Raw genomic sequence first — 26,614 nt, forward strand, 5'->3', positions numbered from 1 at the left:
CAGAGACACCAGAGTCTCCACACTTGTCTAGGATCCAGAGAAGGTAATAGTAACCAAAGGATGGAATACCCAGTACCAAGGGCAAGACTAAATATCAACACCAATAAACACCTCACACATCACAGCTCCAGAAGCCTAGACCCCAGTGCAAAGAAGCAAACATGAACAGCCAAGACAACAAGCCTCCACCAGAAGCCAGTATCCTTCTTTCTGGAGGCCTTGAAGATATAATTCAAAAACAGAAATTAAGAATATGTACAAGGTTCTTACAGAGGATATGAATAAAGAAGATATGAAAATGAAGTCTGTGAAAACAAAAACAGTAGAATAATATTATAAAAATTCATGGTATGAGAGTAGAATTTTTCCATTACTGCATTAATTTGTTTTGGGGTCACTGAGGTTTTGTTTTGCATGTAGAACACTGAAGTAGGATCTTGCCTGTGGCCACAGTAGAGATTACACTGGAGTTATGACACTAGCTGGGAAGTAAGTTGATAGAAACTATGATTTGGGTTTTTAGCAAGGGTCCTGGTGGTAAGGTGTGGCTTTAAATATCTAAGGAAGTTGTGGCATGGGAGCAGCTAGCACTGGTCCAGCTTTGGATTCATCCTGAAGACATCAGGGACTGGCTTTAAGCAGACTGGGATCTCCAGTCACTGCTTTACTTGTCCAGGGGATTCCTCAAGTTCCTACTGGCAAGCTTGGCATCCCTGTGCATTTATCTCTTCCTTGAAACTGAGGACATGATTGTATTTTCCTGGGTGTTCAGATAAGCAAGGGGCACCAGTTTGATATACCCCATGCAGAACCCCACCAAGAGGTCAGTTGTGAAAGTATCTTCAGTGTCGTCAGAACCGTAGGACTCCATGAAAGCTCAACATTGGACTGGGCCAGCTTACACTTCGGTTCCAAAGACCAATTCAGTTTACTTGGAGCAGGAGGCAATTGCAGGACTTCTCTGCCACATGGCAATCCATGCAGGAATGGTTATCATGAGCTCATTCCCAACCTGGTTGTCTGCACCAGCTGTGAACTTATGCCAAGTCTTCCTATTGTTCTGATCAAAGGGATCTTTGATGGACAGCACAGGGTATTCCCAGATGAAGGACTTATACAGGTCATCCATCTAGTCGGGCATGATGTACCTGTTGGCGTCATAGGAGACTGGAAGTCCAGGACATTCTTGCAAGACCTGAAGAACTAAGAGGTAGCCATGTCCATGTACCTGGCCTTCTCAATCGTAGCCTTCAGCAAATCCAAATCTTATTTGTTCTCCAGGATGGTAAGCACAAACCTGTCCCTATCACTCATTGGTGGCTTTCTTCCATTATTTCTTCTTGATGACATTCTTCAGGTTGTGATAACTTTCTGCTCCAGTGCACATGGTTTCAAGAAATTGGACACCACCACAGGCAGGGTCATGAACTCTTGCAGGGCCAGCTTGTTGCCAGCATGAGGACCACCACTGATCACATAGGAAGCTGGGACCAGCAGGATGGCATAAGGGATGTCAGCCAAGTCATTGATGTGAGAGTACAGGGACACCCTGTTTTCCATGGCACCAGCTTTTGAGACAGCCATGAAAACTTCCTGTATGACATTTGCTCCAAATTTAGATTTATTTTCAGTGCCATCTGTCTTTATGGTCAGTTTATCCATCTTCTCTTGTTCTACAAGATTCAGTTTCTTTCTACCCAGATCAGGTACAATAGTTTTATTGATGTGCTCAACAACCTATGACATCCTGTTGTTTAGTAGCACATTAGTAGCTCATTTTCAAAGTCCTAGTGCCCAATAGATATCACTGGAGGAACTGTAGGTCACAGCAGATTGGAAGCGACCTTTTATGGTGCAGAGATCAACCTCAACAATGGGATTCTCCGAGAGTCAAAGATGTCTCTGGCATGAATCTTGAGAACAGACATGGTGGATTTTAGGTCTTTGTATTGCCACATGTGAAAGAAACAGGTTTCTGCAGATATAGGGGAGTACAAGAGAAGTTAATAATTTTTAAAAATTACTAAAGAGAGCCCAAAGTGAAATAAAAGTGGAAATAAAAAATGTAGGACTTCAAAGAAAAATCATAGTTAATCTCTTGAGAACATTCAACATCTCTTCTGCTTCTTCCATTAACACCAGAAATTCCTCAGAGATTGCAATATTGTGGACTAGTATGAGTAATCACCAGCTCTATTGCATTGAGTTTCTAAGGTTACTTATGAGTAATTAGTCTGTCACCAGCTTGCCTTTTTTTAACCCAGGACTATATAACCTGTTTGCTCATCCTACAGTGTTCTGCATAAGAAACATATTACATTCCCTTCAATATTAAAGAGTGAGCGTAATCCTTCACCAGGCAAAAAGTAGGTGAGATTTGTCATGTCTACTGCCCTTCATTGTGTCCACACAGGCCTATCATTTATTCATGTGAGTTCTGAGGGAATTGAGAATGAAGAAGAAACCACAAGAATTATTAGTTCTTCCTAATCATATTAACTATGATAATTTGGTCAGCATGGTTGTATAACATGTACAATAATAATTTGAGCTTCTTTACTGGGATTTTAGATCTGTAATGTCAGTCATGAAATTCTCATTGAAGTATCCCCATTATCTTTTCCCCACATTACTATAACCAAAGTGAGCCAACTCCTTTTTTTCATATGCAATCTAAAGTACTGTGGCTATAATTGTGAGGGTGATTCAGTATTTATAATTTTGAAGAAGTCTAAGATGTGTGTGTGTGTTTGTGTTTGTGTGTGTGTGTGTGTGTGTGTGTGTGTGTGTGTGTGTGTGTATGTGTGTGTGACTACTAAGTTCTTCCCTTGTTGGAAGACTGAGCTCTATACTTTATGTATCTTACTTTATCTGGTAGTTCTTCCAAACTTCAAAATTATAAGCTTCCTCCCAGTTATTATCTTATTGAAGGTGAAAGACAATGACAGTATTCCTGTGTAATAAGTACCAGAAGGTCAGGTAGAAACAAATGATGTCTTGTGTGAAATACTTTGCCTGATCAAAAAACAAAATGGTCTTTTCAGTATACAGATATTGCATACATCTTCATTACAAAAAAGAGCCATATCTTCTTCTGATGTTGTTTCCAGATCTTTATAATTGAAAGTTCACTTCTGCTATGTAAACTAAGGTTGTATATTCAAGTTGTATTGGGAACAGTCTCAAAACATTGAAACAACAATTCAAATCAGGCTTTTCTAGTTTCCTTTGTTCTTATTATCTCCCATGTACTTTGAGATATGATCTCATCATGTTCCCTGAAAAATTTCAGGAAACCTGCACTCATTTAGCCTCACTTGCTTAAGTGCTGCATTTACATATACTCTAAGTCTGTGTTCTATTTTTCTAGATATTTTTGATACTGTCAGCATCCTCTATCATTCCCAAGGCTCAGTCACTAAATTTTCAAGGAGGAAATGAGGTCAGGTCCCTATGTCATCTGCAGTTTGAAAACATGAAAGCTTACAAAGATACATGCTGTTATGATCTCTGGATATCAATACTCCTCAAATTGTTCCACACAATAGAAGCAGAAGGTTCATTGCCAAACTCTTTTTAAAAGACTACAATTACCTTGGTATCCAAGCCACACAAAGACACAACTGAGAAAGAGAACTACAGACCAATCTTCCTCATGAACATTGATGCAAAAATACTCAATAAAATACTGGCAAATAGAATCCAAGTAAGTATCAGAGAAATCATCCACCATGACCAAACAGGCTTCATCCTAGGGATGTAGGCATGGTACAACATACAAAAATCTATCACTGGAATGCACCATATAATCATCTCACTAGATGCTGAAAAAGCCTTTGACAAAATCTACCACCCCTTCATGATAAAGGTCCTGGAGAGCTCAGGGATAACAGGAACATACCTAAACATAATAAAAGTAATATATAGCAAACCAACAGCCAACATCAAACGAAATGGAGAGAAACTCAATGTGATTCCTCTAAAATCAGGAGAAAGACAAGGCTGTCCACTCTTTCCATATCTCTTCAATATTGTACTTGAAGTTCTAGCCAGAGCAATAAGAAAACAAAAGGAGATCAAGGGAATACCAATTGGAAAGGAAGAAGTAAAACTTTCACTATTTGCATGATACAATAGTTTACATAAATGACCTGGAAAAAAAATCTACCAAGGAACTCTTACAGCTGATAAACACCTTCAGCAAACTATCAGGATACAAGTTAAACTCAAAAAAATCAGTAGCCCTACTATACACAGACAATAAAGGGGCTGAGAAAGAAATCAGAGAAATATCTCCCTTTACATTAGCCACAAACAACATAAAGTATCTTGGAGTAACACTTACCAAACAAGTGAAAAGACCTATACAAGAACTTTGTGGCTCTAAAGAAAGAAATTAAAGAACATACCAGAAAATGGAAAGATCTCCCATGCTCTTGGATAGGTAGGATAAACATAGTAAAAATGGCAATCTCGCCAAAAGCAATCTACAGATTCAATGCAATCCCTATCAAAATCCCAGCACAATTCTTTGCTGACCTTGAAAGAATAATGATCAACTCTACATGGAAAACACAAAAGATCCAGGATAGCTAAAACAACCCTGTACAATAAAGGAACTTTGGGAGGCATCATCATCCCCAACTTTAAGCTCTACTACAGAGCAATAGATCTGAAAACAGCCTGGTATTGGCACAAAAATAGCCAGGTAGACCAATGGAATCACAAAATTCATTAAAATTTTAAATACCTTCGTTCTTACATCATCCTTCTAACATATTTTTCCTGCTTTCCAGCTTTATCTTAGTTGTTTCTTAATACCATGAAACATATCAACCTTAACACATAAATTTATCATTCGTTCCAAGAGGTGTTTTTTTTTTTTTTTTTTTTTTTGGGTGAGTAAAGTGTATTTTTACTCATAAGGTCCCTGTGACAATTGCCAATTTCATGCTTGTATCCAATGCAATGTTCATTCAACCCTAAGTAATTTCTCTTTTCCCTTCAACTACTGCTAGTTCTTTCCAACTATTTCCACTTTTGCATACTTCTATTCAATACAGTGTTTAAAGTTGTAGCTTGACCTATAAGATAAATGAAAGAAATAAAGTAGAAAATAAAAAAGTCAGTGTCCTTCTTTTCAGATAAAATTTTTTTTGTATGTAAGTGACACTAAACAATTCACCAGAAAATTCCAAAACAGGTAAAACTATTATCACAATAAAATACCATAAAATTCACAAAAAAAAAACCTGTGGTAAGAAAGAATGTATAGTCAGAAAGAATGCAGAGAATAGTATCATTTAAAATAGCCAAAAAATTTAAAAATCTCATAAGCTTACCAGAAAAGCTAACATGTTATAAACATTAAAACACTGAAGAGAGAAATTTAAGTAAACAGTAGAAGATAAAAAGGACTCCTATGCTCCTAAACTGAAAAACAAAATGTGAAAATGGGCATCCTGCTAAAGCAGGTGCCTAAGTTAAACTAAAGACTGTAGTTGGGTAGGTGAGAAGTGAGCAAGAGATGAAAGGAGTTGTGGATGAAAAGATTATGATAGAAAGAAATAGACAGACAGACAGAGAAAGAGAAGTTTTAAAAGAATAAATAACAATTTCAAAAGAGGAATTAGAGATCTAGGTTTCTGTGGGATTCCATATCCTATGCACTGGCCTAATATGACCACCATCTGAAAATCACCCCCACTCTACCATTGCAAAAATCATAACCACCAACAGCATTAACAGAAACCCAACTAAGCCACAGTCAACCTCTAGGATTCTTCCAGGAGCATCTCTATCTACATACCTCAACATAATAAAACTATATTCATGAAACCCACAGCCAACATCATCATAAATGGAAGAGCTTGAATCCCACTGAAGTAAGGAATGAAACAAGGATTTTCACTATCCCCACTCTTTTTTCAACATAGTGCTGAAAACATACTAAGTAGGTGGAGCAATAAGGTGAGAGAAGGAAATGAAATGGATACAAATAATAGAAAAGTCAAACTATTTATTTTTATAGATTACATGATACTATATGTCCTACTCACTATCCTATTGCTGTGAAGAGACACAATGAAGAATGCTTATAAAAGAAAGCATTTAAATGTGGGCATGCTTACATTTTCAGAGATTTCGTCTATTATCATCATGGTGGGGAATATGGTGGCACTCATGATGCTGGAGCAGTAGGTGAGGGCTAAATGCTAATACACAGGGCAAGAGAGATACTGGGCTTGGCATGAGTTTGTGAATCCTCAAAGGCAGTGTCACACTTCTTCCATCAAGACCATACCTCCTAATCCTTTGAATACATTCAAATAGTGCCACTCCATGATGACTAACCATTCAAACACATGTGTTCATGCCATTCATATTCAAACCACCACTCTTTACATTAGAGATACCAAAAATTCTACAAGAAAATGTCTAGAAATGAGAAATAAATTCAGCAAAATGGCAGGATATACACTCAACTCACAAAAAGCAGTAGCTTTTCTACATACCAACAACAAACATACAGAGAAGGAGATCATGAACAAACTTTCATTCACAATAGCATAAAAAAAAAAGATATCTAGGAATATACCTAACCAAGGAAGTGAAGGATCTCTACAATGAAACCTTTAAACATGCAAGTAAAAGAGTGTAAAACACTAGAAAATGAAAAAGACATCCATGGAAATGAATTGGTAGAATTAACTTTGTGAAAATGGTCATTATACCAAAAGCTATTTACAGAGTCAATACAATTCAATAAAAATCCCCATCTCATTCTTCATATAAACAGAATAAAACTGATCTAAACATTCATAGGGAATCACAAAAGACACCAGATAGTCAAAACAATCTTAAGCATAAAGGACAATGCTAAATATTTACCATCCCAGATCTTTTTTTTTTTTTTTTCTGAAGCACTAACATTTATTTTGTCATAATTTCTTTTTATATATATATATATATATATATATAATTTTTTTATTTAATTTTATATAACAAAGTCCAATGAAATGAAAACAAACATTTATACACAATATTTGGGAATTTGGGCGTCGTTCTTTCCAGACTACTTCCTGCTGATAAGGGGCGCTGTTTTGGGGGATTCGAAGAAGATTCAGATATCCTAGCTGTAGTCTGTAGGGCTGTTTTGTCCAGCTGTTTGGAATGTAGGATCAGCTTGTACTCTGTTTCAGGCAGTCTGACGTGATCAAACCACATTAGTCTGGAAGGAATCCACATCTTTTCATTTTCTGTGGAAACAAAAATAGAAATACTTTTCCCCAGTAACTTGTTCTTCAACTTAAATTTTGGAGTCAAAGCGTTTTTTTTGTTTTTGTTTTTTTTAATTTATTATTTTACATGTCGATCCCAGTTCCCTCTCCCTCTCTCCCTCCCTCCCCTCCAGCCCTCCCTCCCTCCTTCCCTCATTTTACCCTCTCTGCCCTCTCACATGCACTCTAAACGCCCTCCCCTCCCAACCCCCCACCACAATACCATATGTAGGGGAATGCGATCCAGTTGGGGTCATGTAGATCTGACAGGTCCTGTGAAGTAGGGACTAGGGCCTCTCTCCTGTCTCTAGGTTAAGGCAGTTATCCCTCCATGGGGGATGTGTTCGCAAGGTCCTTTTGTGCACCAGGGATACATCCTGGCTCCACTGTCTGAGGTCCCTTAGACTGCTCAGACCTTCTGGCTGAGACCCATATTCAGGGGGGTCCGAGTCAGTCCCCTGCTGGCTTCCCAACTATCAGTCTAGTGGCCCTTAGCTCCTCCTTGTTCAGGTAAGCTGTCTCTATGTACTTCTACCGCATGGTCTTGTCCTCTCCATCTGCTTCTGGGTTCTAGTTTGACTCAGTGTTTATGTATGGGTGTTTGCTCCTGTTTTCAACAGGCATTAGTTGAGGACTCCATGGAGAAGTTAGTTGTTGATCTCACTCTCCGGGAAGGGCATTTATGATAGCCTTTCCACGGAAGCTGAGATTGTTAGTTGGGAGCAGTCTTGTAGTTCCCTCGACCTTTCTTTGTGTTCAACTTTATCTTCAAACCAATATTGGCTCCCTCTTTTATGTTCTCTCTCTCTGTCTCTGTCTCTCTCTCTCTCTTTCCTATTTTCCATTCCTAACCAGGCTCAATCCTCCTGGTCGCACATGCCTTCCTCTCCTCCCTCTCATTTTCTCCTACTTCTCTCTCCATTAGCTGTCCTCCCCCACTATACCTGAGGTCTGGGGGACTTGTCCCTTCCCAGTTCTGTGAGGGACTTTATATGAATCTCTTAGAATACAACTTGTATCCTAGTTCCTCTGGTGATGTGAATTATAGGCTGGTGATCATTTGATCTAGGTCTAAAATCCATATATGAGTGAGTACATACTGTGTTCCTCTTTTTGTGACTGGGTTACCTCATTCAGGATGGTTTCTTCAAGTGCCATCCACTTGCCTGTGAATTTCAAGATACCATTATTTTTTTCTGCAGAGTAGTATTCCATTGTGTAGATGTGCCACATCTTCATTAACCATTCTTCAATTGAAGGGCATCTAGGTTGCTTCCAGGTTCTTGCTATTACAAATAGTGCTGCTATGAACATAGTTGAACAGATGTCTTTGTTGCATTGATGTGAATCCTTTGGGTATATGCCTAAGAGGGGGATTGCCGGGTCCTGTGGTAAACTAATTCCCATTTTCCTGAGGAACCGCCATACTGATCTCCAAAGTGGCTGTATGAGTTTGCACTCCCACCAGCAGTGGAGGAGTGTTCCACTTTCTCCACATCCTCTCCAACATAAGTCATCACTGGTGTTTCTAATTTTAGCCATTCTGGCAGGGGTAAGATGGTATCTCAAAGTTGTTTTGATTTGCATTTCCCTGATAGCTAAGGATATGGAGCATTTTCTTAAGTGTCTTTCAGCCTTTTTGATTTCCTCCATTGAGAATTCTTTCTTCAGTTCTGTACCCCATTTTTTAATAGGGTTATTTGGTGTTTTGTTGACTAGTTTCTTGAGTTCTTTGTATATTTTGGAGATCAGCCCTTTGTCGGATATAGGATTAGTGAAAATCTTTTCCCAGTCAGTGGGCTGCCGTTTGGTCTTGTCAACTGTGTCCTTTGCCTTACAGAAGCTTCTAAGTTTGAAGAGGTCCCATTTATTAATTGTTTCTTTCAGTGTCTGTGCCCCTGGAGTTATGTTCAAGAAGCGGTCTCCTATACCAATTTGTTCAAGGGTACCTCCTACTTTCTCTTCTAAGAGGTTCAATGTGGCTGGATTGATGTTGAGGTCTTTGATCCATTTGGACTTGAGTTTTGTGCATGGCGACAGACATGGGTCTATCTGCAGTCTTCTACACACCCTCATCCAATTGTGCCAGCACCATTTGTTGAAGACGCCGTCTTTGCCCCATTGTATAATTTTAGCTGTTTTGTCGAAAATCAGGTGTTCATAGGTGCGTGGATTAATATCAGGATTTTCAATTAGATTCCATTGGTCTACCTGTCTATTTTTATGCCAATACCAGGCTGTTTTCAGAACTATAGCTCTGTAGTAGAGCTTAAAGTCAGGAATGGTGATGCCTCCTGATGTTCTTTTATTTTATAGGGTTGTTTTGGCTATCCTGGGTCTTTTGTTTTTCCATATAAAGTTGATTATTATCCTTTCAAGGTCGGTGAAGAATTGTGGTGGGATTTTAATGGGGATTGCATTGAATCTGTAGATTGCTTTTGGTAAGATTGCCATTTTTACTATGTTTATCCTACCTATCCAAGAGCATGGGAGGTCTTTCCATTTTCTGGTATCTTCTTTAATTTCTTTCTTTAGAGTCACAAAGTTCTTATTATATAGATCTTTTACTTGTTTGGTAAGCGTTACACCAAGATACTTTATGTTGCTTGTGGCTATTGTAAAGGGTGATGTTTCTCTGATTTCTTTCTCTGCCTCTTTGTCGTCTGAAAAAAATAGGGCTACTGATTTTTTTGAGTTTATCTTGTATCCTGCTAGTTTGCTGAAGGTGTTTATCAGCTGTAGGAGTTCCCTGGTAGAGTTTATTGGGTCGCTTATGTAAACTATCATATCATCTGCAAATAGAGACAGTTTGACTTCTTCCTTTCCAATTTGGATGCCCTTGATCTCCTTTTGTTGTCTTATAGCATTAGCTAGAACTTCTAGTACGATATTGAAGAGATATGGAGAGAGAGGACAGCCTTGTCTTGTTCCTGATTTTAGAGGAATTGGCTTAAGTTTCTCTCCATTCAGTTTGATGTTGGCAGTTGGTTTGCTGTATATCGCTCTTATTATGTTTAGGTATGTTCCTGTTATCCCTGACCTCTCTAATACCTTTATCATGAAAGGGTGTTGAATTTTATCGAAGGCTTTTTCTGCATCTAGGGAGATAATCATATGGTTTTTCTTTTTCAGTTTGTTTATATGGTGGATCACGTTGATAGATTTTCGTATGTTAAACCATCCCTGTAATCCAGGTATGAAGCCTACTTGATCATGGTGGATGATTTCTCTGATGTATTTTTGAATTCGGTTTGCCATTATTTTATTGAGTATTTTTGCATCGATGTTCATCAGGGATATTGGTCTCTAGTTTTCTTTCTTAGTTGTGTCTTTGTGAGGTTTGGGTACCAAAGTTATTGTGGCCTCATAAAAAGAGATTGGCAATAAACCTTCTGTTTCTATCTTGTGGAACAGTTTGAGGAGTAGTGGTATTAGTTCTTCCTTGAATGTCTGGTAGAATTCTGCACTGAATCCATCTGGCCCTGGACTTTTTTTCGTTGGAAGGCTTTCGATGACTGCTTCTATTTCATTTCGGGTTATAGGTCTATTTAAGTTGTTTGTCTGTTCTTGATTTAATTTTTGTAAGTGATAGTTATCCAGAAACTTGTCCATTTCCTTTGAATTTTCAATTTTTGTGGAATACAGATTTTCGAAGTATGACCTGAAAATTGTCTGGATTTCCTCTGTGTCTGTTGTTATGTTCCCCATTTCGTTTCTGATTTTGTTAATTTGCATGTTCTGTCTCTGCTTTTTCGTTAATTTGGATAAAGGTTTATCAATCTTGTTGATTTTCTCAAAAAACCAACTCTTTGTTGCATTGATTTTTTGTATTGTTTTCCTGGTTTCTGTTTTGTTGATTTCAGCCCTCAAGTTGATTATTTCCTGGCGTCTGCTCCAGCGGGGTGAATTCGCTTCTCTCTGTTCTAAGGTTTTCAGTTGCGCTGTTAATTCATTTATGTGACTATCCTCTGTTTTCTTCATATGGGCACTTAGTGCAATGAACTTCCCTCGTAGCACTGCTTTCAAGGTGTCCCATAAGTTCGGGTATGTTGTATCCTCATTCTCGTTGAATAATAGAAAGTCTTTAATTTCTTTCTTTATTTCTTCTTTGACCCAGGAGTGGTGCAATTGCACATTGTTAAGTTTCCATGAGTTTGCAGGTTTTCTGCTATTTGTATTGTTGTTGAATTCCAATTTTTTAAAGCATGGTGGTCCGATAAGATACAGGGGACTCTTTCTATTCTCTTGTATCTGTTGAGGTTTGTTATGTCTCCTAGTATGTGGTCGATTTTAGAGAAGGTTCCATGTGGAGCAGAGAAGAAGGTATATTCTTTTGTCTTTGGATGGAATGTTCTATAGATGTCTGTTAGCCCCAGTTGAGACATAACTTCTGTTAATTCTTTTGTTTCTTTGTTGAGTTTCTGATTTGTGGTCCTGTCTAGTGTTGAGAGTGGTGTATTGAAGTCTCCCACTATAAGTGTGTGAGGTTTTATATGAGCTTTGAGTTTTAGTAGTGTTTCTTTTACGAATGTGGGTGGCTTTGTATTAGGGGCATAGATGTTCAGAATTGAGACTTTGTGTTGATGGATTTCTTCTGAGATGAATATGAAATGACCGTCTTCATCTCTTTTGACTAGTTTTGGTTTGAAGTCTAGCTTGTTAGATATTAGGATAGCTACGCCTGCTTGCTTCTTATTTCCATTTGATTGGAAAATCTTTTCCCAACCCTTTACCCTGAGGTAATGTCTATCTTTGGAGCTAAGATGTGTTTCTTGTATACAGCAGAAGGATGGATTCTGTCTTCGTATCCATTCTGTTAATCTGTGTCTTTTTATAGGTGAGTTAAGACCATTAGTGTTGAGGGTGAGTAAGGACCATTGATTGTTGATGGTTGTTTGATTTAGGTTTGTTGTTGGCAGTGGTATTGTGAATATATTTGTTCTGCTTCACCCTAGGTTTCTGGTGTAGTTGGATTATCTGTTGCCTACATTTTTGTGGGCGTAGTTACCTTCCTTGGGTTGGAATTTTCCTTCCAATACTTTCTGTAGGGCTGGATTTGTAGATACATATTGGGAAAATCTGGTTTTGTCATTGAATATCTTGTTCTCTCCATCTATATTGACTGAGAGTTTTGCTGGATATAGTAGCCTAGGCTGGCATCCGTGGACTCTTAGTACTTGTAGAACATCTATCCAGGACCTTCTGGCCTTGAGGGTTTCCATGGAGAAGTCAGGTGTAATTTTGATAGGTCTGCCTTTATATGTTACCTGTCCTTTTTCCTTCGCTGCTCTTAATATTCTTTCTTTATTCTGTATGCTAGGTGTTTTGATTATTATATGTCGAGGGGTCTTTTTTCTTTGGTCCAGCCTATTTGGGGTTCGGTATGCTTCTTGTACTTTCATGGGCATGTCCTTCTTCAGATTTGGAAAGTTTTCCTCGATGATTTTGTTGAATATGTTTTCAGCACCTTTGAGCTGGGCTTCCTCACCTTCCTCTATGCCTATTATTCTTAGGTTTGGCCTTTTCATGGTGTCCCACATTTCCTGGATATTGTATGTTAAGGATTTGTTGGATTTATGGTTTTCTTTGGTCGATGAATCTATTTCTTCTAGTTTATCTTCTGCGCCTGAGATTCTCTCTTCCATCTCTTGAATTCTATTGGTTATGCTTGTGTCCGTGGTTTCCGATTTTTTGCCCAGCTTTTCAATTTCCAGCTTTCCTTCCATTTGTGTTGCCTTTATTTTCTCAATTTCGGTTTTCAAATCTTGAACCGTTTCCTTCACCTGGTTAATTGTTTTTTCTTGGCTTTCTGTACTTTCCTTAAGGAATTTGTTCATTTCTTCCACTTTTTTGTTTGTTTTTTCCTCTATTTCTTTAAGGGATTTTTCTCATATCTTCTTTGAGGGCCTCTATCATTTTTATGATGGTGATTTTTAAGTCGTACCCTTCTGCTTCCTCTGCTTTGTTGTTGTGTTCCATTCTAGTTGGTGTAGATTCCCTAGATTCTGGTGGTGTCATGTTTGTCTTTCTGTTGTTAGGTGTTCTCTTGTATTGCCTTCTTCCCATAGTTTCTTCCTGTAAGTGTTGGTGGTGTCTCTTCCCTCTCTCTATGGTCCTTCCCAGATGGGCTTATGTGGATCAAAGATTCAATGTCTGTATCTCTGTGTGGTCCAAGCTCTCTAGGAGGCTTCTCTCTGGCCAATAGCCGGCAGAAGAGGACGAGGGCTGCACTGGAACTTGAGAAGGTTTTGCAGGGTAGTGGGATCTCACTGGAAACTGGCGCTCTCCAGCTGAGACCTCGTTCTTTGGCAGGGGCCCGGATTTGGGGGTCAAGGATCTTGCCTGCAGGAACTCCAAGTGGACCAGCAGAGATAGGCGGATCTCAGGGAGGGGCCTGGGACTCCAGCAGAGGACTGGAGGCGGGGTCAGGGACCAAGCCGGTGGAAATTACAGGTGGTCCCACATGGATAGTCAGGTCTCCTTTGTTCGGAGTTGCTCCGAGAGGTCTCTGAAGTAGGGTGGACTGTTGGCTCCACCCTCTGTCCCAGTGCTCAACCAGAGCGGCAGGACCGTATGTGGGGTAGGGCACAGGGTAGGGGGGGGTAGGCTGGAGGTTGGGATGGGTGGGGGTGTATCAGAGCTCCAAGGGTGCTCTCAAAGGGGACCCGAGACAGGAGCAGCAGGATCAGGGGCCAATCCAGGGAGTTCAGGCGGGGGAGGGGGGAAAAGAGGTTGAAGGGGACAGGCAGCCCCGATTGGGCCAGACTCACCTCTGGCCAATAGCCGGCAGAAGAGGACGAGGGCTGGGCTGGAACTTGAGAAGGTTTTGCAGGGTAGTGGGGTCTCACTGGAAACTGGCGCTCTCCAGCTGAGACCTAGTTCTTTGGCAGGGGCCCGGCTTTGGGGGTCAAGGATCTTGCCTGCAGGAACTCCAAGTGGACCTGCAGAGATAGGCGGATCTCTGGGAGGGGCCTGGGACTCCAGCAGAGGACTGGAGGCGGGGTCAGGGACCAAGCCGGTGGAAATTACAGGTGGTCCCAAGTGGATAGTCAGGTCTCCTTTGTTCGGAGTTGCTCCGAGAGGTCTCCGAAGTAGAGTGGACTGTTGGCTCCACCCTCTGTCCCAGTGCTCAACCAGAGTGGCAGGACCGTAGGTGGGGTAGGGCACAGGGTAGGGGGGGTAGGCTGGAGGTTGGGATGGGTGGGGGTGTATCAGAGCTCCAAGGGTGCTCTCAAAGGGGACCGGAGACCATCCCAGATCTTAAGATACATTTCGGAATCATAGTAATAAAAAACAGTAGGTATGGGCACAAAAACATACATGTAGACCAGTGGAATGAAATCAAAGAACTAAACTTGAGTACACTTATGTGTACCTTTATCATTTACTACAGAAGTATCAATTAATGCTCTAGGTATTAATTCCATAAAATTTATTACTATGCATTTGGCTGAATATAGAAAATATACTAAGTGCTTCATATTCTCAAATAGGTGCCAGAGAATGGAATTCCTTCTCAAAGGGGCATCAGCAGTGAGAGTTGCAGCCTCCAAATCTCACACTACATAGCCTATTTGGTAAAATGAGGTGACCCAAAAGTCCATAACATAAAATCAAACAACCAAAAAAATTGATCTTGCTTCAATTTCTAAGTCACGTTTCTGAAAGGAATAAAAATGTTAAGGAAACCAAATACATGAAAGTCAGTGTTTTGAGATTAGAAAGAATCCACTTAATGTTTAAAACATATATTATTCATTTTACATCGGGGGCAATACCTCTTTAGGCTCTAAGAAACCAAAAAATGAAAGTTAGAGGTTGTAAGTTATATTAATATACAAAAAATACTTATATAATGTGGAATGTACATACAAAAAATAAATACTTACTAGGAGCACACTAGACCTGCCTATCCACGCGGGACTACCCGTATTTCCCACCTGTCTGGCCTCTGATCCCCACAGCTGGTCCTCTACTGGAGTTCCGGGGCCCCTCCCAGAGATCTGCCTATCTCCGCAGGGCATCTCAGATTTCCAGCAGGAAGGATCCTTGACATCCACTACAGGGCCTCTGCCAAAGAGCCCTCAGTGGGAGAGTGCCAGGCACAGGCTAGATCTGCCTATCAGCTTAAGGAACATCTTGAGTCCCAGCCTTTGAGATCTTTGACTCCCATCCCCAGTCTTCTGCTGGAGCCTGATCTTTGACCCACATCGGTGGGACCCTGCCTGTGGAGAGACCTCCTTGAGAGCTTGGCCCACCCAGAGCTACAGACATCAAACCTCTGACTCACCTAAGCCTCCCGGGGAAGTACCATAGAGAGAGGGAAAGACCCCATCAACACCTACTGGAAGAAGCTATGTGAAGAAGGTAATACAAGAAAACACATCACAACAGAAAGACAAACATAACACCACCAGAATCTAGGGAATCTACACCATCTAGGTGGGAACACAACAAAGCAGATGAAGCAGAAGGGAATGACTTAAAAATTATCATCATAAAAATGATAGAGGCCCTCAAAGAAGATGTGAGAAAATCCCTTAAAGAAATGGAGGAAAAAAGAAACAAAAAAGTGGAAGAAATGAACAAATTTCTTAAAGTAAAGAAAGTACAGAAAGCCAAGGGGGGGGGGGGGAGGAAACAATTAAACAGGTGAAGGAAATAGTTCAAGACTTGAAAACTGAAATGGAGAAAATAAAGAAAACACAAACCGAAGGAATGCTGGAAATAAAAAAACTGGGCAAAAGATGGGGAACTGTTGATGCAAGCATAACCAACAGAATTCAAGAGATGGAAGAGAGAATCTCACATGCATAAGATGAACTAGAAGAAATAGATTCATCGACCAAAGAAAATCATAAATCCAACAAATCTTTAACACAAAACATCCAGGAAATGGCTAAACCTAAGAATAATAGGCATAGAGGAAGGTAAGGAAGCCCAGTTCAAAGAGCCAAAAACTTTCCCAATCTGACAAAGGACATGCCTATGAAAGTACAAGAAGCATACCGAACACCAAATAGACTGGACCAAAGAAAAAAGACCCCTCGACATATAATCAAAACACCTAACATACAGAATAATGAAAGAATATTAAGAGCAGCAAAGGAAAAAGGACAGGTAACATATAAAGGCAGACCTATCAAAATTATACCTGACTTCTCCATGGAAACCCTCAAGGCCAGAAGGTCCTGGATAGATGTTCTACAAGTACTAAGAGTCCACGGATGCTGGCCCAGGCTACTATACCAAGCAAAACTCTCAATCACTATAGAGAAAATAAGATATTTAATGACAAAGCCAGATTTTTACAATACGTACCTACAAATCCAGCCCTACAGAAAGTATTGGAAGGAAAACTCCAACCCAAGGAAGGTAACTAAGCCCACAAAAATGTAGGCAACAGATAATCCCACTACACCAGAAACCAAGGGTAAAGCAGGACAAATATATTCACAATACCACTGCCAACAACAAATCTAAAACAAACAAGCATCAACAATCAATGGTCCTTACTCTCCCTCAACATTAATGGTATTAACTCACCTATAAAAAGATACAGGCTAACAGAATGGATATGAAGACAGAATCCATCCTTCTGTTCCATATAAGAAACACATCTAAGCTTCAAACATAGATATTACCTCTGGGTAAAGGGCTGGGAAAAGATTTTCCAATCAAATAGACCCAAGAAGTAAGCAGGTTTGGCTATCCTAATATCTAACAAGGTAGACTTCAAACCAAAATTAATCAAAAGAGATGAAGACGGTCATTTCATATTCATTTCAGGAGAAATCCATAAACACATATTCTGAACATTTATGCCCCAAATAGAAAGGCACCCACATTCGAAAAAGAAACACTACTGAAACTCAAACCCTACATAAAACCTCACACACAGTGAGAGAGTTCAACACAGCACTCTCACCACTAGACAGGACCACCAATCAGAAACTCAACAAAGAAACAAAAGAATTAACAGAAGTTATCTCTCTGTTGGGTTTTACAGACATCTATAGAACATTCCATCCAAACACAAAAGAATATATCTTCTTCTCTGCTTCACATTGAACCTTCTTTAAAATCAAACACATTCTAGGTGGCATAACAAACCTCAACAGATATAAGAGAATTGGAATAGTCCTCTGTATTTATCAGACCACCATGCTTTAAAATTGGAATTCACAACAGAACAAATCGCAGAAACCATACATACTCATGGAAACTGAACAATGCACAATTGTACCTCACCTGGGTCAAAGAAGAAATAAAGAAAGAAATTAAGGACATCCTAAAATTCAACGAGAATGGGAACATAACATACCCTAACTTATGGGATAACTTGAAGCAGTGCTTTGAGGGAAATTCACTGCAATAAATGCACATAAGAAGAAAATAGAGGAGAGTAACATTAGAGAATTAACAGTGCAATTGAAAGCCTTACAACAAAAAGAAGCAAACTCACCCCAGAGGAGTAGACGCCAGGAAATAATCAATTTGAGGGCTGAAATCAATAAAACAGAAACCAGAAACACATTACAAAATATAAATTCGACAAAGAGTTGGTTTTTTGAGAAAATCAACAAGATAGACAAACCTTTATCCAAACTAATGAAAAAGCAGAGAAAGAACATGCAAATTAACAAAATCAGAAATGAAAAGGGCGATATAACAACAGACACAGAGGTAATCCAGACAATTTTCAGGTCATACTTTGGAAAAACTGTACTCCACAAAATTTGAAAATTCAAAGGAAATGGACAAATTTCTGGATAACTATCATTTACCAAAATTAAATAAAGGACAAGTAACCTAAATAGACCTATAACACACAATGAAAAGAAAGCAGCGATCTAAAGCCCCCCAATCAACAAAGCCTAGGGTCAGATGGCTTCAGTGCAGAATTCTACCAGAAATTCAAGGAAGAGGTAATATTAATACTCCTCAAGTTGTTCCACACAATAGAAACAGAAGGTTCATTACCAAACTCTTTCTACAAGGTCACAATCACCTTGGTACCCAAGCCTCACAAAGACACAACTAAGAAAGAGAACTACAGGCCAAAATCCCTGATGAACATCGATGCAAAAATACTCAATAAAATACAGGAAAACAGGATGCAAGAATACATCAGAGAAATCATCTACCATGACCTAGTAGGCTTTATCCCTGGATGGCAGGGATGGTTTAACATATGAAAATCTATCAACATGATCCACCATATAAACACACTGAAAAAGAAAAAGCATATGATCGTCTCCCTAGAAAAAGCCTTCGACAAAATTCAACACCCTTTCATGATAAAGGTCTTAGAGAGATCAGGGATAACAGAAACATACCTAAACATAGTTAAGAGCAATATACAGTAAACCAACTGCCAACAGTAAACTGAATGGAGAGAAGCTTAAGGCGATTCCTCCAAAATCAGGAACAAGACAAGGCTGCCCTCTCTCTCTCCATATCTCTTTAATATTTTACTTGAAATTCTATCTAAAGCTATAAGACAACAAAAGGAGATCAAGGGGATCCAAATTGGAAAGGAAGAAGTCAAACTGTCTCTATTTGCACATGGTATGATAGTTTACATAAACGACCCAATAAACTCTACCAGGGAACTCCTACAGCTGATAAACACCTTCAGCAAACTAGAAGGATACAAGATAAACTCAAAAATAATCACTAGCCCTACTTTATTCAGATGACAAAGAGGCTGAGAAATAAATCACAGAAACATCACTATTTATAATAGCCAAACAAGTGAAACGCTGACCAAACAAGTGAAAGACCTATATAATAAGAACTTGTGACTCTAAAGAAAGAAATAAAAGAAGATACTAGAAAATGGAAATATCTCCCATACTATTGGATAGGTAGGATAAATATAGTAAAAATGGCAATCTTGCCAAAAGCAATCTACAGATTCAATGCAATCCCATTAAAATCCCACCACAATTCTTCACTGACCTTGAAAGAATAAGGATCAACTTTATATGAAAAAAGACCCAGGATAGCCAAAACAATCCTGTACAGTATAAGAACTTCTGGAGGCATCACCACCCCTGAATTTAAGCTCTACTACAGAGCTATAGTTCTGAAAACAGCCTGGTATTGGCACAAAAATAGACAGGTAGACCAATGGAATTGAATTAAAAATCCTGATATTAACCCACACACCTATGAACACCTGATTTTTGACAAACAGCTAAAAGAATACAATGGGGGGGGGGACAGCATCTTCAACAAATGGTGCTGGCACAATTGGATGCGGGTGTGTAGAAAACTGCAGTTAACGCATGTCTGTAGCCCTGAACAAAACTCAAGTCCAAATGGATCAAAGACCTCAACATCTATCCAGCCACATTGAACCTCTTAGAAGAGAAAGTAGGAGGTTCCCATGAACAAATTGGCATAGGAGACCGCTTCTTGAACATAACTCCAGGGGCATATACACTGAAAGAAACAATTAATAAATGGGACCTCTTCAAACTTAGAAGCTTCTGTAAGGCAAAGGACACAGTGGACAAGACCAAACAGCAGCCCACAGACTGGGAAAAGATTTTCACCAATCCTATATCCGACAAAGGGCTGATCTCCAAAATATACAAAGAACTCAAGAAACTAGTCAACAAAACACCAAATAACCCTATTAAAAAATGGGGTACAGAACTGAAGAAAGAATTCTCAATGGAGGAAATCAAAAAGGCTGAAAGACAATTAAGAAAATGCTCCACATCCTTAGCTATCAGGGAAATGCAAATCAAAACAACTTTGAGATACCATCTTACCCCTGCCAGAATGGCTAAAATTAGAAATACCAGTGATGACTTATGTTGGAGAGGATGTGGAGAAAGTGGAACACTCCTCCACTGCTGGTGGGAGTGCAATCTCATACAGCCATTTTGGAGATCAGTATGGCGGTTCCTCAGGAAAATGGGAATTAGTTTACCACAGGACCCGGCAATCCCCCTCTTAGGCATATACCCAAAGGATTCACATCCATGCAACACACATCTGCTCAACTATGTTCATAGTAGCATTATTTGTAATATCAAGAACCTGGAAGCAACCTAGATGCCCCTCAACTGAAGAATGGGTAAAGAAGGTTTGGCACATCTACAAAATGGAATACTTCTCTGTAGAAAAAAAATAATGGAATGTTGAAATTTGCTGGAATTTCAAGTGCATGGAACTTGAAGAAACCATCCTAAGTGAGGTAACCCAGTCACAAAAAGAGGAACATCATATGTACTCACTCATATGTGGATTTTAGATGTAGAGCAAAGGATCATCAGCCTATAATTCACACCACCAGAGGAACTAAGATACAAGGTGTATTCTAAGCGATTTATATATGGTTCCTCACAAAACGGTGAATGGACAAGTCTCCCCAGAGCACGTGGGAAGTGTGGGGCACAGTGAATGGAGAGAGATGTAGGAGAGAGATAAGGGAAGGAGATGAAAGCCCTTGTGACTAGGAAGATTAGTCAGGGTAGGAGTAGAAGACTGGAGAGTGAGGAGGGAGAGAGAACAAAAAAGAGGGAGCCATTATTGGTTTGAAGAGAAAACTGAAACTAAAACAGGTCTAGAGACCTCCAAGACTGACTCCAACTAACAATTTGATCAACCTTGGAAAGGCTACCGTAAAAGCCCTTCCCGGATAGTGAGAGCAACAACTAATTATCCACCATCATGGAGCCCTCATCTAGTTCCTGCTGGAAATAGAAGCAAACACCCATAACTAAACACAGAGTTGAACTAGAATCCAGATGCAGAGAGAGAGAGAGAGAGAGAGAGAGAGAGAGAGAGAGAGAGAGAGAGAGAGAGAGAGAGAGAGAGAGAGAGAGAGAGAGAGGAAAGACCAGGTTGCAGAAACACATAGAGATGCTGTCCTGAACAAGGAGGAACTAATGTCCCCCCCACCCCAGACTGTTAGCGGGGAATCCAGCATGGGACTGACTCAGACCCCATGAATATGGGTCTCAGTTAGAATGTCTGAGCAGTCTAAGGGACTTCAGACACTGGAACCAGGATGTGTTTCTGGTGCACAAAAGGACCTTGCGGACACATCCCCCATGGAGGGACACTCTCTTAATGTAGAGACAGTCCTAGTCCCTACTTCAAATGACTTGACAGATTTACATGAACCCACCTGGATGGCATAGCTCTACATGTGGACTGGGGGTGGGGGGAAGGTGGTCATGGTGCATGTGAGAGGGGCTTCACCCAACCAAGCTGTGAAAAGGAATTAAAGGAAAGTGTAAGCAGCAAAGGAAACAGTTAACAGCAAATGTATTGACAATGAGAGGGCTCAGAAGTGGGGAGCAGGAGCAGCAGGAGCAGCGGGAAGAGAAGGAGGAGAATAATAGCAACAACAACCAACAGCAACAGAAAATAATTAATTTTGGACATCTGCAAGGTCTTAGGCACCCAATAGGAAAGTATGATTGGGATATTTCTTTAACACTGCATGCAATCTCATTTCCAAGACCTTAAGTTTAAATCTGTACAAGTTGCGACCTAAACAATCGTTTCTTTTTAATGAATTTCTTCTTGATAAGAAAAATTTTACCCAGATATAACACAGCCTTGTATCAATTCAGCACTACAGTCTCTCCTGGGAGCCTGTAGAGACAGGGCCACACTCATTTTAAGCTAGAAATTAAATGGTAGTTAATTTTCCTTTCTCTTCCTTTGTAGAAGTCATCTTGTACAAATCTCACACTTGGATGATACCTACTACCCCAGGTGCCAAAGTGCCTGAAAGTATCCTGGGTTCATTATTTATGAGTCTACACTTGGAGAAGATAAAGGACAACAAATTGTGGATGAGTGAAATGAATGGATACTATAATGAACTTTTATTAGGACATTAAAAAATATCATCTGTTCTGAGTTTTCCTGGTCCCCTACCTCAGACATTTTTTTTTTCTGGTGCCAATACTATGTTTTGTTTTGTTTTATTAACATAGCTCTATAGTAAAACAGTTTGAGATGGTGATACCTCCAGCAGTTCTTTTTTTGTCCAGTTTTTATTACTTAATATTTTTTTCTTATTTTACCTATCAATCCCATTATCTTCTCTCTCTCATCCTCCCATGTCCCCCACCAGCCCCACCTCCCAATCCATCCCCCATACACTCCCCAGGGAGCTTGAGGCCTTCCATGAGAGATCATCAAACTCTGTCATTTGTGGTAGGCCCTAGGTCCTCCCCTGTGTCTCTAGGCTAAGGGAGTATCTATCTCTCCATGGGGGAATAGGCTCCCAAAGTCCATTCCTACACTAGGGTTAATCCTGGTTCCACTGCCAGACACCTCATAGACTGTTCAGTCCTCCCAGCTAACACCACATTAAGGAAATCTGGGTTGGTCCCATGCTGGTTTCCCAGCTATCATTCTGGGGTCCATGAACTCCTACTTGCTCAGGTCAGCTGTTTCTGTGGGTTTTCCCAGTGTGGTCTTGATCACTTTGTTCACTCCACCCTCTCTGAACCTGTATTCCAATAGTTTGGCTCAGTGCTTAGCTGTGGATCTCTGCTTCTGCTTCCATTAGCTACTGGATGAAGGCACTAGGTTGGCATTTAAGATAGTCATCATTCTCATTACTTGTAATGTTTCCTCTTCCTCAGTCCCTCCCTTTCTTCATCTTCCTCTCCCTTTTTCTCTCTCCCGTTTTCTCCCTTCTCCTTGTCTCTTTTGTATGATAACCAAAACCCAAGGGTGGTTTTTATGGTACTTTGGGTTTCCTGTCTCAAAAGTCCCCTCCTTACCAATGGCTGATCCTTAAATGGCAAAACTTTTTCCTAATCTCCTGTGTTCTCCTCCCCCCAGGAGACTATTGAGATTCACAGCATGTCTCTTCTTGATTCTTTTTAAACACAAATAAAATTGTCCTTGACCTTGAGAGAGATGAGGGGGAGGGTGGGCATAGTATTTCACATATGATTCTGTGGCTAAAAGCACTGACTACAGTTTCAGAGGACCAGCATGATGGCTAGATCCAATACCTGCTTCTGACCTCTGTGGCCATTTTGTGCATCTGACACGTAGATATACATTTAGGCAAAACATCCATACACTTTAAACAAAATAAATTGGGTGAGGGGAAAGACTGGGAAAGCACCTCACATCTAAATTAAAAGTTTTAAACTGGAAATTCCGATGAGTTTTCACAATGAGTATATTTGATGAGGATTTGTGAGTATTGAGCCAAGAAAGGAATAGAGAGAATAAAACACCGTGGGAAGGAATATCAGTTCAGGATTCATTCTGGAACCCTGTTAGTCACAACTTTTTCAAGAAAAGTCCAGAACATTATCTCTCAAACTTTAGAATGCATTGGGATCACTTGAAAGAATTAACGAAATACAAATATCTAGCAAGTTCTCTGTTGAGAGCTCACCGAAGGCAGGGGGCTCATGAGATCAAGGCTTGATTGGGCAACAGATGAGACACTGTGTCAAGCTAAACAGTAAGAATAAGGTTGGAGAAACTAGAACATTCTTTTAGAAACATATGGAAGCAGATGCAGAAATCAACAACTAACCAATGGACCAGGCCCCTGGAGTATAACTGAAGTGAGGAAGGAGCAGTAATATGAACAAAGGTGTCAAGACCATGATGGGGAAACCCACAGAATCAGCTGACCTGAGCAATGAGAGATCACTGACTCTGGTGTGACAAATGGGGAACCCACATAAGACTGAACTAGACTTCCTTAATATAGGTGACTTGGATAATATATAAGGCCACTGGCAGTGGGTCCAAGATCTAACACTAATGCACAAAGTGATTTAGTAGAGCCCATTCTCTATGGAGAGATACTTTGTCCAGCCTAGACACAGAGTTGGTCCTGCTTCAAGGAGATGATGGAACAGACGTAGTAGACTTTCTAGGGGAGGCCTTACCCTCTTCTAGGAGCAGATGGGAAGTGGGAGGTGGGGAAAGAGTGAGGAGAGGAGGGAGGGGAACTGGGATTGGAATGTAAAAAAATAAATTAATAAAAAAGAAAAATTAAAAAAAGAAGGTTGGAGATGTGGTTCTGTTTTTCAAATTGAGGTAAACTTCAGCTCCAATGCACATGGCTTCCAAGAACGTGGATACCCCCCACATGCAGGATCATGCACTATTGCATGGCCAGCTGGTTGCCAACCTGAGTGAGAACCATTGTTCACATTGAAATATGAGGATCTCAGGATGATTTAGGTGTTGCCAACCAAGTCAGCAATTCGAGGGTACAGGGTCACTCTCTTTTCTACAGCACCATCTTTTCAGATAGCCAGGGATACTTCCAGTATGGTATTGACACCAAATTTAAATTTATTTTCAGTGCCATCCATCTTGATGACCAGTTTGTCCATCTTCTCTTGTTGGAGAACATTCAGGTTCTTTCTACACAGATCAGGTGCAATAGTTTTATTGATGCTTAAACACCTTGAGACCTCTTTCTTCAGTATCACATGTTATCATTGTCACAGAATTCTAGGGCCTTATATGTGTCAATGGAGGCAGTATTGGGCATAGCAAGTTGGAAGAGACCTTTTGAGGTATATAGATCAACTTCAACAGTGGGATTTCCTGAGCATCAAAAATCTCCCTGGCATGAATCATGAGAATAGACATGGTGTATTTCTGGCCTTTGTTTTGTCATGCAGAAAAAGAAACATGTTTCGGCAGAACAGAAGAAAGCATTCAGTAGAATTTAATAATAATATAGCAGAATTATTAAAGAGATTCTAAACTGAAGTAAATCGGGACATGTAAAATTTAGGATGTCAACAAAAACCTCATAGCTAACCTCTTGAGAATATTCATCATGTTTCCTGCTTCCTCCATTAATTCCTCTAAGGAATTCCTTAGAGATTGAAATATTGTGGACCAGTATGAGTAATCATCAGCACTGTGCATTGAATTTCTAATTAGTTAGTCATCCCTGTAGGTCATCAGCTTGTTCTCTGTAATCCAAGTCTATATAACCCTGATTGGTCTTCCTACAGTGTTCTGTATCAGGAAACTCTTGCTTTATATTCACTTCAGGATTCAAGTGTGAGCTTGATCCTTGAACAGGCAACAAGCCAGGGAGGCTTGTCATATCTACCCTTCATCATGGTCACACAGGCCCACAATTTATTCATGTAAGTTCTGAGGCAATTGAGGATGAAGAAGAAAATACAAGAATTATTATTTCTTCCTGTGATAATTTGGGCAGCATGATGATGCATTATCTGTGTTAAAATTTGAGCCTCTCCTCTGTGATTTAAAGTTATAATAGGAGACCTTAAATTGTGATTGAACTATCACCAGTCTCTTCTCCATACTCCTATGACCAATGAGAGCAGAAAATATGTCCAACTATGTGATTTCATAATCAACATAAAGTACTGTGGCTATGCTGATGAGGGTGATTCAGTAACTATACTTTTGAAGAACGCTAGGATGTGTGTGTGTGTGTGTGTGTGTGTGAGAGAGAGAGAGAGAGAGAGAGAGAGAGAGAGAGAGAGACTAAGATCTTCCATTTTTGGAAGATCTGCACTCTATACTTTATGGATCTTCATCTGAATAGTACTTCTAAATTCCAAAATTATAAGCATTAATAATTTTTATTTTATAGAAGGTGAAAGGCTAAGACAGTATTCCTGTGTAACATGTACCAGGTGGTCAGATAGAAATAAGTGAAGTCTTGTCTGAATTACTTTGCCTGATCAAAACACAAAATGATTTGTTCAGTAAAAAGGCATTGCCTAATGCTTTATTCTAAAACAAAAACCAAAAAACATTGGCTCATGTCTTCTTTCCCTTGTGGTTTCCAGATGTTTTTAATGGAATGTTCATCTTTGCTGTGTGAAATGAAGGTATTTTATCTGAGGTGTATTTGCAACAGTCTGAGAACATTGAAACATAATTCAGCTCATGCTTTTCTAGTTTACTTGTTTTATATTATCTCCTTTGTACTTTGAGACATGGCCTTATCAAGTTCCCTACAGGATTTTTTTTTTACCTCACCCTCTGAAGTGCTGGGTTAACCGAAGTACAAAGACTGCATTCTCTTTTTCTGGATATATTTGCTGTTGTCAGTATCCTCTATCATTCTAAGGCTTAGCCACTGAATTTTAATGAGGAAATAAGGTCAGGTCCCTATATCCTCTGGAGATTGAAAACATGACAGCTTAAAAAGTTACCTGCTGTTAAGACTTCTGTATGTCTCCTTAAAACTATATGATTAGTAATCCATGAAGATATAAATATATGAATGAAATAATAATGAATGGACACTGAAGCTATGAATGTGAAATAGATGGGGTGAGTTAGAATTATATAGGGAGTTTGAAAAGCTGAAA

General features: G+C 39.7%; 1 pseudogene; it reads right to left on the reverse strand.

Moving 5' to 3' along the window:
- Positions 1–664: 664 nt before the first annotated feature.
- Positions 665–24,905, reverse strand: LOC127217586 (alpha-enolase-like; annotated as a pseudogene).
- Positions 24,906–26,614: the final 1,709 nt, after the last annotated feature.

Source organism: Phodopus roborovskii, unplaced genomic scaffold (genome assembly GCF_943737965.1).
Source record: "Phodopus roborovskii unplaced genomic scaffold, PHOROB, whole genome shotgun sequence".
Lineage (NCBI taxonomy): Eukaryota > Metazoa > Chordata > Mammalia > Rodentia > Cricetidae > Phodopus > Phodopus roborovskii.